This window comes from Ischnura elegans, chromosome 10, assembly GCF_921293095.1.
Source record: "Ischnura elegans chromosome 10, ioIscEleg1.1, whole genome shotgun sequence".
Classification (NCBI taxonomy): domain Eukaryota; kingdom Metazoa; phylum Arthropoda; class Insecta; order Odonata; family Coenagrionidae; genus Ischnura; species Ischnura elegans.
In genome coordinates, this window is record NC_060255.1 from 46,703,938 (window position 1) to 46,720,454 (window position 16,517).

The window sequence follows — 16,517 nt, forward strand, 5'->3', positions numbered from 1 at the left end:
ATTGTACTGCGATTTTTTAATTAGCCTACCCGGATTTCGACTGATATCAGAATAGTACATGTGGGTATTCATATACCAGTATCTTAGGTAGCCTATTTCAAGACATGTAGATATTCCAATAGCAAAGTGTAATACCCATTGTGACTCAAGGAACTTTGATACCGAATCCCTCGCATTCGAAGTCCGAGTCTGTTTATAAAAATAATTCGGTGGAATCGTGGAAAGTATTTATTATATATTTCACCGAATATATTAAAGTGAGTTGGATAGTTTCCAATTTAAATATTCCCATTTCCTAAGTATAGTATTCGTAAAATAAAAGTTTTCTGAAAACTTCTTATTAAATTCGGCGTTCAACTTCACCTCTGATCTTTTTTGAGTTGCAAGTTCGATTTCGCTGCAGCGATACCTCCGCGAATAACAGATGCAGAGGTTACAACTGTGACCACAGGAGAAGCGTGATCCGAAAACGGGGAATTCGCGCAAATCATGGCGCACCAACTCCATCGATTTTCGCGGATAAGAATTCTCACAGTCGCCGGCCGGTGAAGAGGCGGAACAGTTTCGGTATTTCATATGCTAGAGTTGCACTCATCCATGCCAATTTGTGGATAAAGATGTATTTTTATTGTGGATAGGCTTTTCCTCGTAGAATAATCCTCCAAAATCGCTAGAATAGTAATGGCTTTGCCTGGTTTCTTTATTTAGTTGGGCCCTTTTCGCTTCTATAGCGTTAAGATGTTTTTCCCCGTCCCGTTCCTTCCGAACCTATCCCTTCCCAGAGGCGTCGAAGGGCTCCTATCGCGGCGGCGCCTCTTTCCTTTTTCCTTCCTCTCCAGCCCCTCCCCGTGTGATCGGGCATAAAAGTCTCTGACTTGGTTCCCGGTCCCGGTGTGTTGTATCCCTGAAGGGCTCCCCTTGAGCCCTCATTTTCTGTGGATAGGCTAAGACTGAAGCGACGGATGTAGCCATGGCGATTTTTAGTATTCGTTTCATCGTGAAATAGCAATTTCATTCGGAAAATTTTAGTGTTTTATAACTTTTAACCCTTAATTTGGATTTTTATGTTGGTAAAGTTAAGCAAATTCCTATATTAAACCAAAGCGACATAATTGCCCATTTTGACGAAGTTTTGGTTAATACGTTGGACTCCGGTTGGACCCATTCACCCTCTGTCGATGTTACATCATTATAGAAACTGTGTGTAATTGAGCTGGCATGTGAAAGGCAATAATTTGGATAACACAGGATATTTGGTTGGATTATAACTTTTCTTGTGAAATTTGGCGCTTTGTAATGTATTTATATTCAAGAAACAAATTTTTCTCGTCTCTAGTCATGACTGTATAAGGAGAAAGCGATCGTTTTTCAGGGCGTTTGAACAAAGTGGGGCATTTGATAATTCGTGAATGCTAAACAAGTAATTATATTCGGACCAAATTTGAACTCCCGCGGATAAGAATCTTTATTATGAATTCTACAAGTTTAAGATATTTTTGCAACAAAAATAATTATTAATTTTGTGAGCATATAAAAAGCCAGTGAATCGTGGGATTTTTCTCTTGGCGGCGAGGTAATCTATTTGTCCTAGCCGTTTCGAATCTTTTGCATGTTCTACGCCTTCTAAAGTGCAGTTAAATCATATCTACTGATTACTGACAGAAGTGAGTGAGGAGAAATCAAAATAAAAAGCATTAAAATAAGATATTTTGAAAGATATTCGTATGAGCGGCACCTACTATTGAAGGTTAAAAAATCAATGTTCACGGTCTCCCAAGGTTGCTTTGGGTAAGTAAGGGCAGAGCTTGCCTATCAATTAGCTACAGTGAAGCTAATGTCACACTTTCAGGATAGGGAGATCAATATTAGTCCTAGGCCAGGGGTCGGCAACCTGCGGCTCGCGAGCCACATGCGGCTCTTTGGATATGAAACTGCGGCTCTTTAGTTCCATACGCAAATATTACTTATTTAAAAAAATAACATTTAAAAACGATTTTGAATCGACTAACGGGGATTGGGCACCATTTCTCTCTCTCAGCCCATTGTACTCGCTTTTCACTCCACCCCTCCCCCGTGACACGCGTTGTCACTGTCATCAGTATGGTAGAAGCAAGCTCTCGAATGACGCCGTCGCCGCTGTGCTGTGGATGTGCGAAAGAAGTGAGGGCCAGTCCGGCGCGAACCACGGTTCACGACGTAAGCCAGCAATTGTCGCTCTCATCGTCCGTCACTACTCAAACCGACCTTCGCCTTCCTACCGTCTTCGCTCCAACTCAGCAATACGGACCCGTGTATCGCGTACCGATCAGACACTCGCTACGCCCACGGATCAACCCTTTCGACAAAAGTCAAAACCTACACACGGACACCGTCCATTCGTCGACATCCGCCAGACAGCGGTAAATTGCTTCATTTTCAATTTCTAAAGCAATATCGCGATAAAACCAGTGCAACTGTTGACACGATTTACTTCAGCACAGTTATAAAAAAATTAAAGATGAATTTGCTGACAGATTTCAGCAATTTAAAACCAACAAAACCACTCTAGCATTCATAGTAAATCCTCTCAACACAAATAGTGACGAAATCCACATTGAGCCATTTGGAGTTGATACTGGATCTTTAGAAATGCAATTGATCGATTTAAAAAGTAAAGCTTTGTGGAGTGGAAAATTTACAGAGTTGGAAAGCAAGTTGGAAGAGTTAGAGGTCCAGAAATATATGTGCGTAACGCAAAAAAAATGGACAGCTTTAAAAGAATTGCCGCGAGTTGAGGCACTTATATTCGACGCATGGAATAGTCTTCCAGATTGCTACAGTGAGGTGAAGAAGTTGGCATTTGGAGTACTGACAATCTTCGGATCGACATATTTGTGCGAGCAAGCGTCCTCTTGCATGAATATAATTAAAAGTAAAGTAAGAAGCCAACTAACAAATGAAAATTTGGAGCCGTGTATGAAACTTAAAACAACAAGTTATGAGCCAAATTTATCCGAACTTTCTAAAACCATGCAAAGCCAACGCTCCCATTGAATTTGTTTGTTTTTATTTTTAAGTAAAAGTTACATTGTTTAATAAAATTTTAATTTTTGAAATGTATGCTATTGTTTGTTTTTATTTTCACATCGATAGGACATGTGCTTGCAGAGCAACACTTTGCCATTTTCAAAGAAGTTAAAAAATGGGTTAATGGTTTAACTCACAGGAGTTACAATTCTTTTAGAATGTTATCCATAAATTACTTCAAAGATGGTAAGATGTATTGAATCGAATGGTCAATACTTTGATTAAATTAATTTTAAGTAAATACTTGAAATAACGTGTTTTCTTTTGCGAAAAATCCGGTTAAGACTTTTACACACCCCTGATATATTACCTAATTTGTTGTTAAAAACACTACTTATATAAGAATAAATAGATATTTTTCTTATGAATGAATAGATTCGTTTTTTTTATCAATGAAAAATATTAATGCGAGTGCTATTTATTGTTGGCAAGAAAAATTTTTGTGGCTCTTTAAAACTTTGAAATTTTGTAAATTGTAATTTTTGGCTCTTCCGGCTCAAAAGGTTGCCGACCCCTGTCCTAGGCCACCTCGCACTTACCAGAATTTCAGTGGTAGAGTTCCTAGGCTACGGCTGTGCATTGAGCCAAATACTATTCTAACAGCAGCCAATCATTGTACCTACTAAGCTACAACACATAGCCACCTTAAAAATCGAAATATTATATTGTGAGAGCATTTAAGTCTATAAAAATAGTTTTAATGGAGAAAGAGCGTCTAATTTTATAGTCATTTACCACTCTATACCATGGGTTAGCATAGTATATCACTATAGTCTTTAGGATTCAAATTTTATGGGATTTTACTCGTTAGGCTGAGGCAATCTGGGCCTTGGTGGCCCAGATTGGGCATATCTTTTTTCATAACTGCGTTATTGGTATCCAAACTGGAGCAAACTGGATAATTCCTGAGCTGGCAAAAGCCAATAGGAATCTATCAATCTAATGAACTTCTCTTGGGCTTCGCAAGAGGTTAAACAATTTTTAACTCCTATGCTTCCGTTCCTGCGTCCGCCACCGTCATCAGGGTATCTAAATTCACATCCGCACACAAAAGATTTGAAAAATCACAAAGTTGCGTAAAGTGAAATTTTAAAAACATACACACCAGTAAATTCAGTTTTTTCTTCGGTAATTTCTGGTCGTTGCTTTCTGTGCCGACTATTTCCACTTCTATCTTTCTAATTTGGAAATTTGGAACTTATAGGTGACGTTCATTTCTAAATCGGTGTCGTGGATTGCGTTGTAGCCGGAGAGAACTTCTTTACTACGATTCGCCCGTAAATATCGAAATCATACCCTAGGATTCCATACAAAGTTCTCATTATATCCTATTTATTAAAGCATTCTACCGATTAAGGAAGGTTTCCATGGAGTACTTATAAGAATCATCTTGATAGCCTCCCCTTCCTTCGTGTACTTCCTTCTTCAATTCACAGTAAGGCCTACTCCTTTTCATCCTATCTAAAATCCTATTCCCTTCCTTTCTCTCCCTCTTTTAACTAGCGATCTACCCTCCAACACTGTTTTCAGCATCTCTTACCCTCTAGTTACTCGCTCCATCCATAACTTCTGTCTCCTCTGTATCTCATCTGAAAGCTGCCTCCCCTCACCCAACATGTCCAGTGCTTCGTCGTTCATCATATCCTACGAGAATTTACAATAAATAGTAAAAGTAACCACGAGAAAATTTAATCCTGCAAGAACCTTAGAATGTATGGTCTGTAAATGACTAACGAATGTGGCACCGTAAAAAAATGTTAATTCCCCCGGTAACAAAATACTTACGCAACAAGCGGTCAATCGTGATAAGCGTTTCTAACAGAGATTAATTCAGGACATGTAGCCCAATTAGCGGAAGAAAACCGATTGCGTACTCTTCAATACAAGGAAAATGAACCCGTGCTCCGCGTTCTCGGAACGGAGCACGTAATTCCACCGCCAACGTCACATGCAACGCCTGATGCACGGACTGCACGCAGCACCTGCTCCATGTGTATGATTCATCGAGTGATGCAAGGAGACGCTAGAATGAATGGGTAAGACCGGATGGCTACGTGCGTCTTGTCTTGTGCTCATTTTTAAAGCATAGGTTCAGACTCGTAAAGGTCGCGCATCCCTGAAAGAATAGTGTAATACCAGAGGACCAGTTTGAAATTAAGTAAGATTTCTCCGGTTTAGGAGTAAGTATGATTTATCCCTCAATTTTCCAATCTATTTTTGAGGATTGCCTTCGTGGGCTATTTTGTCCTCATCCATCCCCCCCCCCCCTCTCCAACCACATTAAACTGTCCTTATAGTACTAGATGAGCGGATTTGTATAGGTGGGCGATTGTTGAGCGTTTGTGCAGTGGATGTATCATAATTATCGTAACGATGGAGATCGTTTCCATACGTGAGTGGGATCAAACGTGTACCTCAGGAGTTCTCAGCAGAAATTGTTCGTTTGGCATGAGGGTTGAATTTTTCAAGTTGATAATTATTATTAGTGTTCAATCACACTAACTTAAAAATGTTAGTAGTAAATCATATTTATGAAAAATATTGCATTTATATTTAGTTTCGTATCCCAATTGGCTAAGGTGCTGAAATTTCCTTGGAATCTATTACAAACGAATAGAAATCGAAAAAAAATTCGAATGGTTTTTGTTAGGGGTATCAGCTCGTATTCGTTTCCTTCGATAGTTTGTCTTTACTCAAGTAAGAGCGTAGTAATTACAATATTAATTACACCAATTTAATTGATTGAAAACTCATGTTCGTTTCTGCTTCCCCATATGATATATTGCTGGTGCTGGTTATTTATATCACGAAGAGTGGTTTTCTCTTGGCTGCGTACACAAAATATGAGTGAGTTAATTTAGACTTGCCATTCAGATTGCCCCAGTCAATCGCGGATACAAAATTAGCTCATATCCTCACGGGACTTGAATTAAAGCTGTACTTTCCTCCAAGCAAATCGCATCCCAACGACAGAAGTGTATGTTATTCCTTCGGACGCATGGGTAAGAATTTTCAAAAATAATTTTTTCCTGAATAGTGGAACATATGCGTGAGAGGAACGGAGATCTCCCTCAGCAGCAGGCACCAGGTTGCCTCCCGCATTCTTCTCGCCAGCTTCTCTTTTTTCTTGTTCACCAGCTCCAACTTCGCATACCTTTCACTCTTTATTTTTCCCGTTTTTACACTCATTAGAAGTTTGAATCTGTCAATCCTACGACTGGCACGCGTTGCAAATATTTACAGCGTACGTCCCAGTCCTTCACTTGGACCCTTTCCGGGACACGTCGATTCATCCACTGTAAAAACGCTAAAAAAACGCCTACCGAATCAAATCTGCCCAACAATAGGGTGGTTTCCTATTATTTTTTTATTGCCTAAATCGAAAGATTATTACTCCTGGAGTACGTATTTCACGCCTTTAGGTTTTTAAATGACGATATCTATTTTTCGCGATTAAATGAAAAGTGAAAATTTTCAAGGGCGCGAAAACGCGACGGCTAAGTATGAATACTGGGAAAACCCCGTGTGACATCATTCTGGTTCGCGCTGTCGCCGTGTGAGGTGACCTTGGGGCGAGGATATTGTGCGCCGCTGCGATGCTGGCTGCTAGCAGATAGCTGAGTACCCTGCTAGCAGGTAGCGCTTGGCTTAAATGAGGATTATTAATACCTTAACAAACGAAGGAAACTTTCCGACTTTAGGCATTTTAAATTGGTGATTATTAAGAGCTGTTTCCCTGAGCTCTGTGCCTCATGCATGCATTGGTAACCTCAGACGATGTAAAACTCCTATCTACTCGTATAGAAACTAGGTCCCTGTGACGTCACGAGGAGTGGCATCGCATGGGCGCAAATCTGGCCTTTTTCAAATGAGGATAAAATTCGTCTAAACCGGTATTTCTAAAACCAAATAATTTGCATATTATGAATACACTTAGGCCCTTATTAGACGAGGTAGCCAGGCGACGTCGCCAGCGACGGTAGCTGGCGACGTCGCTGGCTACCAAACCTAGTAGCCAGTTATGTAGCCAGTTCAGTAGCCAGAATTTTTCCGTTTTCTCTCAGTTTGCTGTGAACTATAGTGGACTGCGTTGTGAGTGGTAACGTTATCTTAATTTTGTGTCGGCCAACTTCTGGCACTTTTTCACGAGCTCTTCATGCTTTTTCTTTTGGTCGTCTTTCTGCGGCTCTTCTTTTTTCTTCTTCTCTCCGCGTATCTCTTCCACTGAATCAGAAGATGTAGGCATTTTCTCAACTGACGTGGACATACTGAACAACTCACCCACTCACAACAGAACACAACACAACCGTGAGCAGTACCAAGCGAGGTGTACTGACCGAGTAGCCTGGCGACCTCGTGTAATAAGCTCCGTATGCTACAACGCAGCGTCGCCAGTATGGGTAGCCAGTGGCGACCGGAGTGGCGACGGGGCTCGGTAGCCAGTCAGTCGCCAAAGTGTGGCTACGTCGCTGGCTACCCTCGTGTAATAAGGCCCATAAGAATCAATGACCCACGACAAGCTGGGTAGCCAGGTTCGTCGCTGGCGACGTCGCCTGGCTACCTCGTCTAATAAGGGCCTAATGGTGGGTAACGAATCGCAATCAATGCCTTTCGTTTCCTTTGATGAAGGAAACTACCCTATTCGCATACGCTCAACTGGCAGTAGCCAGAGCACAAACGCTCACCTCCAAAGCTTAGGGAATTGGATGTGAGCGTTTGTGCTCCGGCAACTGCCAGCTGAGCGGATTCGTATTGCTGGACTCCTAGTTGATCGGATTTGATTCGGCGGGCGTTTGTTGGGCGCTTGAGGAGCGAAGGTATCGATGTTGCCTGGAAATGCCATTGAGCATCAGCTCGGCAATCTCCTTGGTTATGCAAATTCAACACGCTGCAATAGGTCTTATGAGAGAAACAGCCCCGCCGGAAAAACAAATGATCTTACTTATTTTTTGACCCCTTCTGTAACAAGCAAAGATTCAATATCGCGTATATATACTGGGATTGAGTGACTCCGCATTCCCTGAGCCATGGTAAACGGGCATTATTGGGAAACTTGACTCCATTAAAGGTTTCCTTTTACGATAGACTAGGCACGGTATACAGCGGGAACAAGTGAAGTTAACAGTGAGCAAGAAACATGCGAACGGAGGGAACTGGTCAAGTCCCTTCAACTTTAAACAGCACGACGGAAGCGCATATTGAATGGAATTTTTCATTTCAATGGGCTAAGTACGATTGCGATTGATTATAAGATTCACATGCGTACGTCAGACATTTAATCAAAGTTATATCCAAATCCTACAATGAGGACTAAATCACGAAGTTAATAAAACAAAGTGTGGTATTATTCCTCGGATATAGTAGTACTTAAAATGTTATTAAAAGAAATACTTTCAAAAGACTACATTTTTTCTGAACTCTTTCGAGTTAGAGAGGCTCATATTCATTACGCCCATAAATATGTATACATGAAAACAGGTCAGAACTATGGATATTAATTTACTTGGACATTGTGGCACTTTTATGCGCGAATGAAGCTATCCACTTTTCGAATAGTGCCTATTATAGGTCCTCATACGAGTAGCGAATAATAAAAAAATACGACAAACGTCACTGTCAATTGCCCCAAGACACTCGCACTCTCCGAATAAAAACAAAAAAGGCTATTGCCGGAACAAAGAATGTCAAATAATTTTTTTTCAAACTCTTCACGTGGCAGCGTCATGACGTCATTTCCTCCTCCAATATGACGTGCTCCCGCATCCACCAGCTGTGAGTCTGACGATAAGGCTGGGGGAAAGGGTGGGGACATTCTAATCAATGGACAAATTTTCCTCCTCCAGCTTCTACGACGTCGAATCATTTGCGTGGAATAAAGAAAAGCTTTTATTAGGAGACCACTGCATTCGTGACATCCGTCTTGAGTGGTGAGCAGTGATGGGACATACGTCGAAAGTGATCGGCCTCCTCAAAGATGAGATTACGACGGAGATGTTTCCGCAATTGCCTCGGCGACGAAACTAATCGAGGTCCTCGGCTGGGTATCCATTAGCTTATCCAGACAAAGCACACCGACACTGCGAAATCCAGGAACTCCCAATTCACAGCTCACTTGTTGTTCGTTCGTCGTCTTTCCCAGAAATCTAGGTCAAAGAGAATTTGAACCTGAAATAGCACAAAAAATAAACATTTTTCAGTAATAAAACCTTAACCTTGAGGGCTTGCATGGATTTCTCCGAAGTTCATTGTTTACACTCGTTCCTCCACTTTTTTTTACCAGCTAATAATTTCAAGAAAGAAATATAGATAAAATTTATGCCTTGTTTTACAAGTTTAGTGTAGAATGACAAAATTGTGCTTTTATTAAGACTTCCCGCTTTTGCAAAAGCATAAGTACTTCAATTCAAGCTCAAGCTCAAGTTTCTCAGAAAATTCTAGCTTCAAAATTTCGAGGAGATGGAAACAACTCGATGTATATTGTTAGGCAAGGAAGTTCTGTATCCTAGAAGAACCTGGTCTTATTTCTGATATTCTTTATGATTATAACACTCGAACTTCCTTCATTTCTTCGTAGAACCCTATAGCAGCTATTTGATATACCAAAGCAGTAAAAAAAATACGTAAAAATTAATGTATCTAAGGATTTAATTAGGTCGGAAATAAGAATATATGAAATGGCTAGCAGATAGTAGAGCGACAGAGATAGCTGGGTCTTACATAGGAAGGTCAATATTCACAAAATACGTTAATCTATGGCCTAAAATCTGATCTAAAATAATTTCAGTGAAACTACCCATTCCATTGATGAACGATTACCAACTCACCGACTGCGGTATCAAGAAAAAAAATTCCGAACGGGAATGAAATCACAAACCTCTGGGCAATTAAGCTGACCGATGGGATATCCGGAACCCCTACGGGCACACGGAAGTCAAAGGTCTTAAAATAATTAAATAATTATAATTTTTTTCCTTATTTTATAAAATAATTAAAGTAATTCGTGACGTCACAGATCGCTTGTCATTTTTTTGTTTATCTAAAAAAAAACCTTTTTGGCCAATTTTAAAGCATTCGGTGAAAGTTTAACCATATTTCCTACCCTACTCGCGGAGTTCTTAGCATTATAGTGAAATTAAATGGTATAATTAGGCAGGAAACTAATTATGTATATACTCATATCACATTTTCAGGTAATATTAAACCGGAAATTTAGTTTTCAAGCTATGCAAGTTCCGCTGGGCGGCCATGATTCTCATAGCTGATTACTTTGTTGCTGTATTTTCGATTAATTGTTGTGATTATGAAAGATCTAAAATAACTTCACAAATCTACTCATAGGTGTATGTGTTTACAATATTCATTCCGAGTTTTTTTTAACATTAATTTACAACTTACACTGAATGAAGCGCTTTCCGCTCCACCTAAAAGAAACTTTAAGGTTGTCAAAACACCTTGCTTGCACCACGTTCAGTTTTGGGGAAAAAATAAGATGAAAGAGGATTTGCTCCGCATAGTTACTCCTAATTTATTATTCTGAACATAATCTTTGTATTTGAAGAGGTTATCACAGTATTTGGTACAACAGATTACCTATTTGTCTCAGGAACACCAGTGAGCACACTTCGAGACACGTAAATAAAGCGCTAATTGTTCCGTATTTTGTTCACGCGCGCAGTATAAATACATGAAATCCCTTATTTCATTTACCAAGTCAGCTTGGCCTAATGTGGGTAAACATTGGACCTTAGAAGTACCTCACGCATGCCAAAATCTGCTCCTGTCGTAAAAATCAGTTTTACAAGTGAGAAGTTAGTATCAGGCTGAGAATAAAAAGTAGGTGATTTTTGGGAACCTCATTGCAAATTTCAGCAGTGAGGAGGCATCTTAAAAGAGCCGAAGAAATCATGAATTCATGGTTCAAGAATTCCTTATGAAAGAAACTGCAGCAATTCGATTTTTTTAAATGGCGACCTCCATGGCAACAGGCTGTCGTGGCGTTAGACTTTGGCAGCCCATTCATCGGCCTTTTACTCGGCAAGTTTGAAGTTAATCAAATCTTGCATTTTCAATTTGATTGATTCGCAAATAAGCGAATGATAAATTCCTTAGAAAGAAAAACCTATTCGCGAAAGCGCGTAAAATGCCATCCATATTAGGACTTGGTATGTGTGTGCGGATTTAAGCACTTGTGGGTTTTAACGATTTCTCAAGTATTCTCTCAAGAACGTAAACTTTTAAAAATGCAATCGGCCGATATAAGCATCCCGAATTTCAAATAATAATATCTATGTTAATACAATAAACATACCCTACATTTTATAGCTGGAGAAGATTTTATGAGATCATTTCCGTCACCTAACCGTTATCAATCCAATATTCCTTTCTGCAAAAATTTGGCTGTCATTTTAATGATACATTGATTCACTGGCCTACATGTTCAGAAATGAGCTACAAAAGCGGAGGGATCCGATCAGGAATTTTTTCTGAAAACAATAAAACAAACTTATAAATAAATTAAAAAAATGAAACAGCACTTTCGAAGAGTTTACAACAACAAACTAAGGAATTTTTACGAGAAGGTTATTTTTACCAGAAGAGAGCAACTCAGTCGATCGGTTATAAATCCACCTTTTGATTACTCAGGAAGGACTTGACAGTTAGGAACTTCAACCGTGATACTTTCTGAATGACAAAAATTTTCGAGAAAAAAAGATATGCAAATAATGCAGGAAATTAAGGATATGAATGAACCATTATCTGCACTTACCTCCGAACTAATAAAAATTGCTCTAGTACCCTTTTGCTTCTTGGGAGCTCATTAATTTATTTATTTACCCGACCCAGGTTTAGGTAATTCAATTGACCTTCTCGAGGTAGATAAGAGCCAATGGGTATTCACGAAAGATTATAATATAAATTACCGTCCGCCACTTCTACCACTGGTTCGATTCAGGGATATCTCTTATTGCTTAGGCTCCATTCTTAAACTCTTTAACCTTCTATGTTTATTATGATATTTCGAATTGTAAGTATGCTGAGCTTGCTTCGAATTTCACAACGCTTCTTTACCTTCAGTTCTAACACTTGGCCCTGCATTTGGAAAAAAACCTTCATTGACCATCGTCAAAGGACTACCTCAATACTTGGACGTCATTGAATCTTTCCATCCGTTTTTCATTTGTCTCTGTACGATCTTGCCGACTGTTCTCCGGATCAACAGGGCAGGATGCCACCAAAATGGCCTTGTCCCAGCCTTGATGGCGATTTGTTCAAAGGGTGCATTTTCCCACAGAGAGATCGATTATTTCGTTCTGATAATATCGCATGGAAACCACCCATTTCGTTGTGATCCACAATTGAGAATGACATAAGCGATTACGCTAGCGTGCAACGCTCAAACTTGACACCATCTTCCATGTGGATCAACCCTTGATCGATTGAAGACTTAATAGCGCTGTAGATAAGGTCAATTATACTACAGGATTAGCGGTGACAGTTGGGATCGTTATTCATCTCCAGCCTCCACAGCTGTTTCATACATCGTCGCTTGCCGGCTCGCACAGCTGACTTCATTCCTCCTTGGGGCTGGGCAGTGAACGCATACTTGGAGCGATGACTACCTACTTGTCAAAGGTGATGGACGAAGTTTTATCAGGGTTCATTCCACAGAGAATCTCGGAGAACCTAAGGCGTGGTGACGATTCAATCACCAGAAATAGCCTGGAGAAACCAAACCCACGTGAAGCATCCGTTGCCATGGAGTCCAACAAGAGTTTATAAACGTAACTCGCTTTTGCCCTTAAAAAGGCCTGCGACCTCTTATGTTCACTGTGTAAAGTCATATACTTTTTGTCTGCCATTTGTTACTTGAGAATCGTTTATTTTTCAGTTGGCTAGATTAGATATTAGGGCATTTCCATGAAAATGTCAACTGTCTTAAAATGACAAATCTTTATCTCTTAAATTAATATTTAGGCTATAGATATTTTATCTTGATAAGTCTACTGCTAAATGATTTTATTTTATGAAATATGTATTTGAAACATTATTCAGTTTTGAAGTTGTTTGAAATATTACACTTAGGAGGTTGACCTGGCAATCGAAATATCCTATGGCATAGTTTTCTCTAAAGGTAATTCTGTCACAAACGGAATTGCCCATAAGCAATATTTCCACTTTCAAGTAAAACGAGCACATGGTACGTAGGTTACAATATGAAAATAAATTTTTACAGAAGAGAAAGTGTTTCTGAGGGACTTAATAAATAAAATAAATTTCTACGTTTCGGACATAGTCCCTATATTAGGTACCTATTCAATTCAATTAAAAAAACAGTTGAGAGCATATTCCACTGTAGCACTCCATTAATGCTTAATATCTTAGCATAACGACTTTACGAAGTACAATAAACTGCAGTTAACTACATTTCAATTGATAAATCATTACATAAAGCGAGTAAACACTGCAAAAAGTATAGTTAAAAATACCATTTTCTGATCAAACTCATCCCAATATGGATTCATATGGAGCATTGAATATTTCTGTTATTCTTACCAAGCAAGTTTGATAAATGTAGTACGATATATACTATCAACATGGTACCCATTCGTTTGATAAAACAACTAAGATCAAACGCATAATAAACCCGATGTAGCGTGACCCGATGAAAGATTTTCCACCCAGAAAACCATTTTTCTGATTAAAACTCATAAAATTAGGAGTTAAATGCAGGTTTTCTCAAAATAAATACAAAACAATCGGAGAAGAAATGTGCCTGCATAGGGTATTGAACACGGGCCCCCCACGCGTAATAATAGACTCTATCGACCAGGCTAATCGGTTGCCATGATAAATATTACAAAAACGTTTATTAATTATTTTTCACTTTACTCGACCAATTTCTTGAAATATAAATAAGTTGTGACTGCGGTTTCCCTTCGTAAGTTTAAGAGAGGATGATACAAAAATGATGAATAGTGAATTCATCCCTTAAAAACTTTTCCATTAGCTACCATATCATGTGTCATAAAAAACGAAGAAAAATGATCATTTTATTTTTTTTTATTTTTTTTCAATTTTCACCCCTTAAACCTTTTCAACCCCATTGACGATTGTCTCTCCCTTGACCCTGATAGCTTTAAAACGTCAGTTTTTTCAATCAGAAGCAGATAACATTAGTAAAAGTCCCTTGAAAAGCGATAAGTTTAGATAAGGGGTTTTTTCCCCCAGTTTAGGGGTTGCTCGTAAAAATGGAGGGTGATAGAAAAAAAAGGAGGTCATTTTCGGATTCAGCGACCCAAAATTAGCCAGAAACGCCCTAAATTGTAGCCAGGCATTTTTTGAACTATTTTTTTGCAGAACAGTGTTACTTATTTCATGCATACAATTGTTTTCCAATGATTTGGCAGGTACTACGCATGCTCCACAAATTTCGTATGATAATATAACTACATAACGAGTTACTCAAGCATCTTCCATGCCGAAAATATCAAGAGTTTTTTAAATTAATTCAGGTTGAAAAATATTGAGATCCGAGGAGAGAGTTCAGAAGAGAGCATCTGCAGAGATTAACGGTGCAGTGGATACCTTGTTATCAACATTGCTATTTCCTATTTTTAATTAGTACTGCAACGTGAAAGCCCTAGATGCACCACAGTTGAAGAGCACTTTACCAATGGCAGCAGTTTTATTTAAGCAGCCCATCCCATGCCAATATTATCTCTTTGCCAACAACTTTGTGAGCAAAAATGAATTAGATATGTAAGCGGATCATTCGGAGTATTGGGTAAAAAAACTGCACATAAAAAAGAATATTGCTCATTTTAACGAAAAAATAGGAGATATTGAAGAGATAAATAATAAAGGACTCCGATGACTAATTCCAAAGAAAGCATAAACCAAAAGTAAACTACATATAGTTGAGAATAATGAGACGTATTTCGCGAAAGGAAGGGATCCATAAAGAACATGACTCGACCTCTAATGAACTTTCGCAAAATTATTCTTCAAAGCAAGGAGAACTCGGATAAGGTGTAAATAAAACGCCAAAAGCGGGAGTGAAACAGCATTATAAAAATAATCCTAATCCTAAATCACTTTGAAGTCAGAATTCACGTATTTTAAATTGGCCGCTTCAAACTGACTCTGATTAAATTATTTCCATGACCAGGATTTGTGGGTACATCAATTTTGAATTGAAATAAAGTGACAGAGTCACACGAGGCTCAAGATTAATGCTCGAGTTTTATTGGAAACGAAAACCCTTTCCCTTTCAAACTCAACATTCCACACAGCTGTTGCTCCGAAATCCTATATGACTCGAGTAATATAATTCGAGTAGATATATGATGTTAATATTGGAAATATTATTATGATTTTGTAAGCATGAGAGTCACGTAAGTTCGATTGCTCCTCGTATTGAACATACGTTCTTGGGCAGAATGAATATCTTGCGATAAAATAGATTTAAGGTAGACCCTCAGCATAAAAAATTCCAAGAATATTGGTTCTGAAACCATATGGACCGCAAGATAAATAATTTATAAAAAAATATCGAAAGGCTATCATTTCCATAGGGAGCCTAATCAAATAGTGAGTGTATCGCTTGGCTAGGGGTCGGAGGGTTCCGAGTTCGAACCCTGGCGAAAGTTTAGAACATCTCCAAGCATAAAACATCGCGGTGCAAGGTGGCCCAGAGAACTGGCCCTCAACGTGTGAACTTCACGCACCAGTGGTTCACTAAATGGTATACTCTATGCTTTCCTTTTCAAACCAAAACTGGGTTGTATCATTGAATGAGTAGTGAGTGAACATTTAAACATGGATTTAAATAGTGTTGGCAAGTATTCGATAAAATGAAATGGGATTACTTGAAACGATTAACGTTGCAGTCAGTTTTACTTCTAACGATTACTTTTTACGAAATGTAATTTTTATATGCAATTTACTCCTTACGATGAAAGAGGAATGGCTACTTTCGTTGTAATAGTTACTTGCTCGTAATCGACAATTACTTTACAGATTTCACTGATTTACCTAGGCCTGCAGATAACTTCAAGTCCCTGAGTACCATAATTCGATTGTTTGGGTTCAGCCACTGTTGTGTTGTAGCCTACTAATGATGGGTACATAATATGACATCCCTTGTGTTGTTACATCGGTTATGATTGTATGTATCGTAAGTGAAATTGTAACTGCAGCAATTTCTATGACTCAATTTCCCCATATTTTTACTGTCTTATGATGACTGTATAACCTTACAGCAAGTAATTGTAATTGCAGCTGTAATTTTACTGATTACTTTTTAAAATCAGTAATTCGTACTCGAAACTGATTAATTTTTTTACTTACTAGGTAAGTGTGATTGAAACAAGTTACTTTTTCTAAGTACTGTTACTAACACTGGAATTAATACTCACTAATTAGACCAAGAAAAAATGAAAACGTAATCA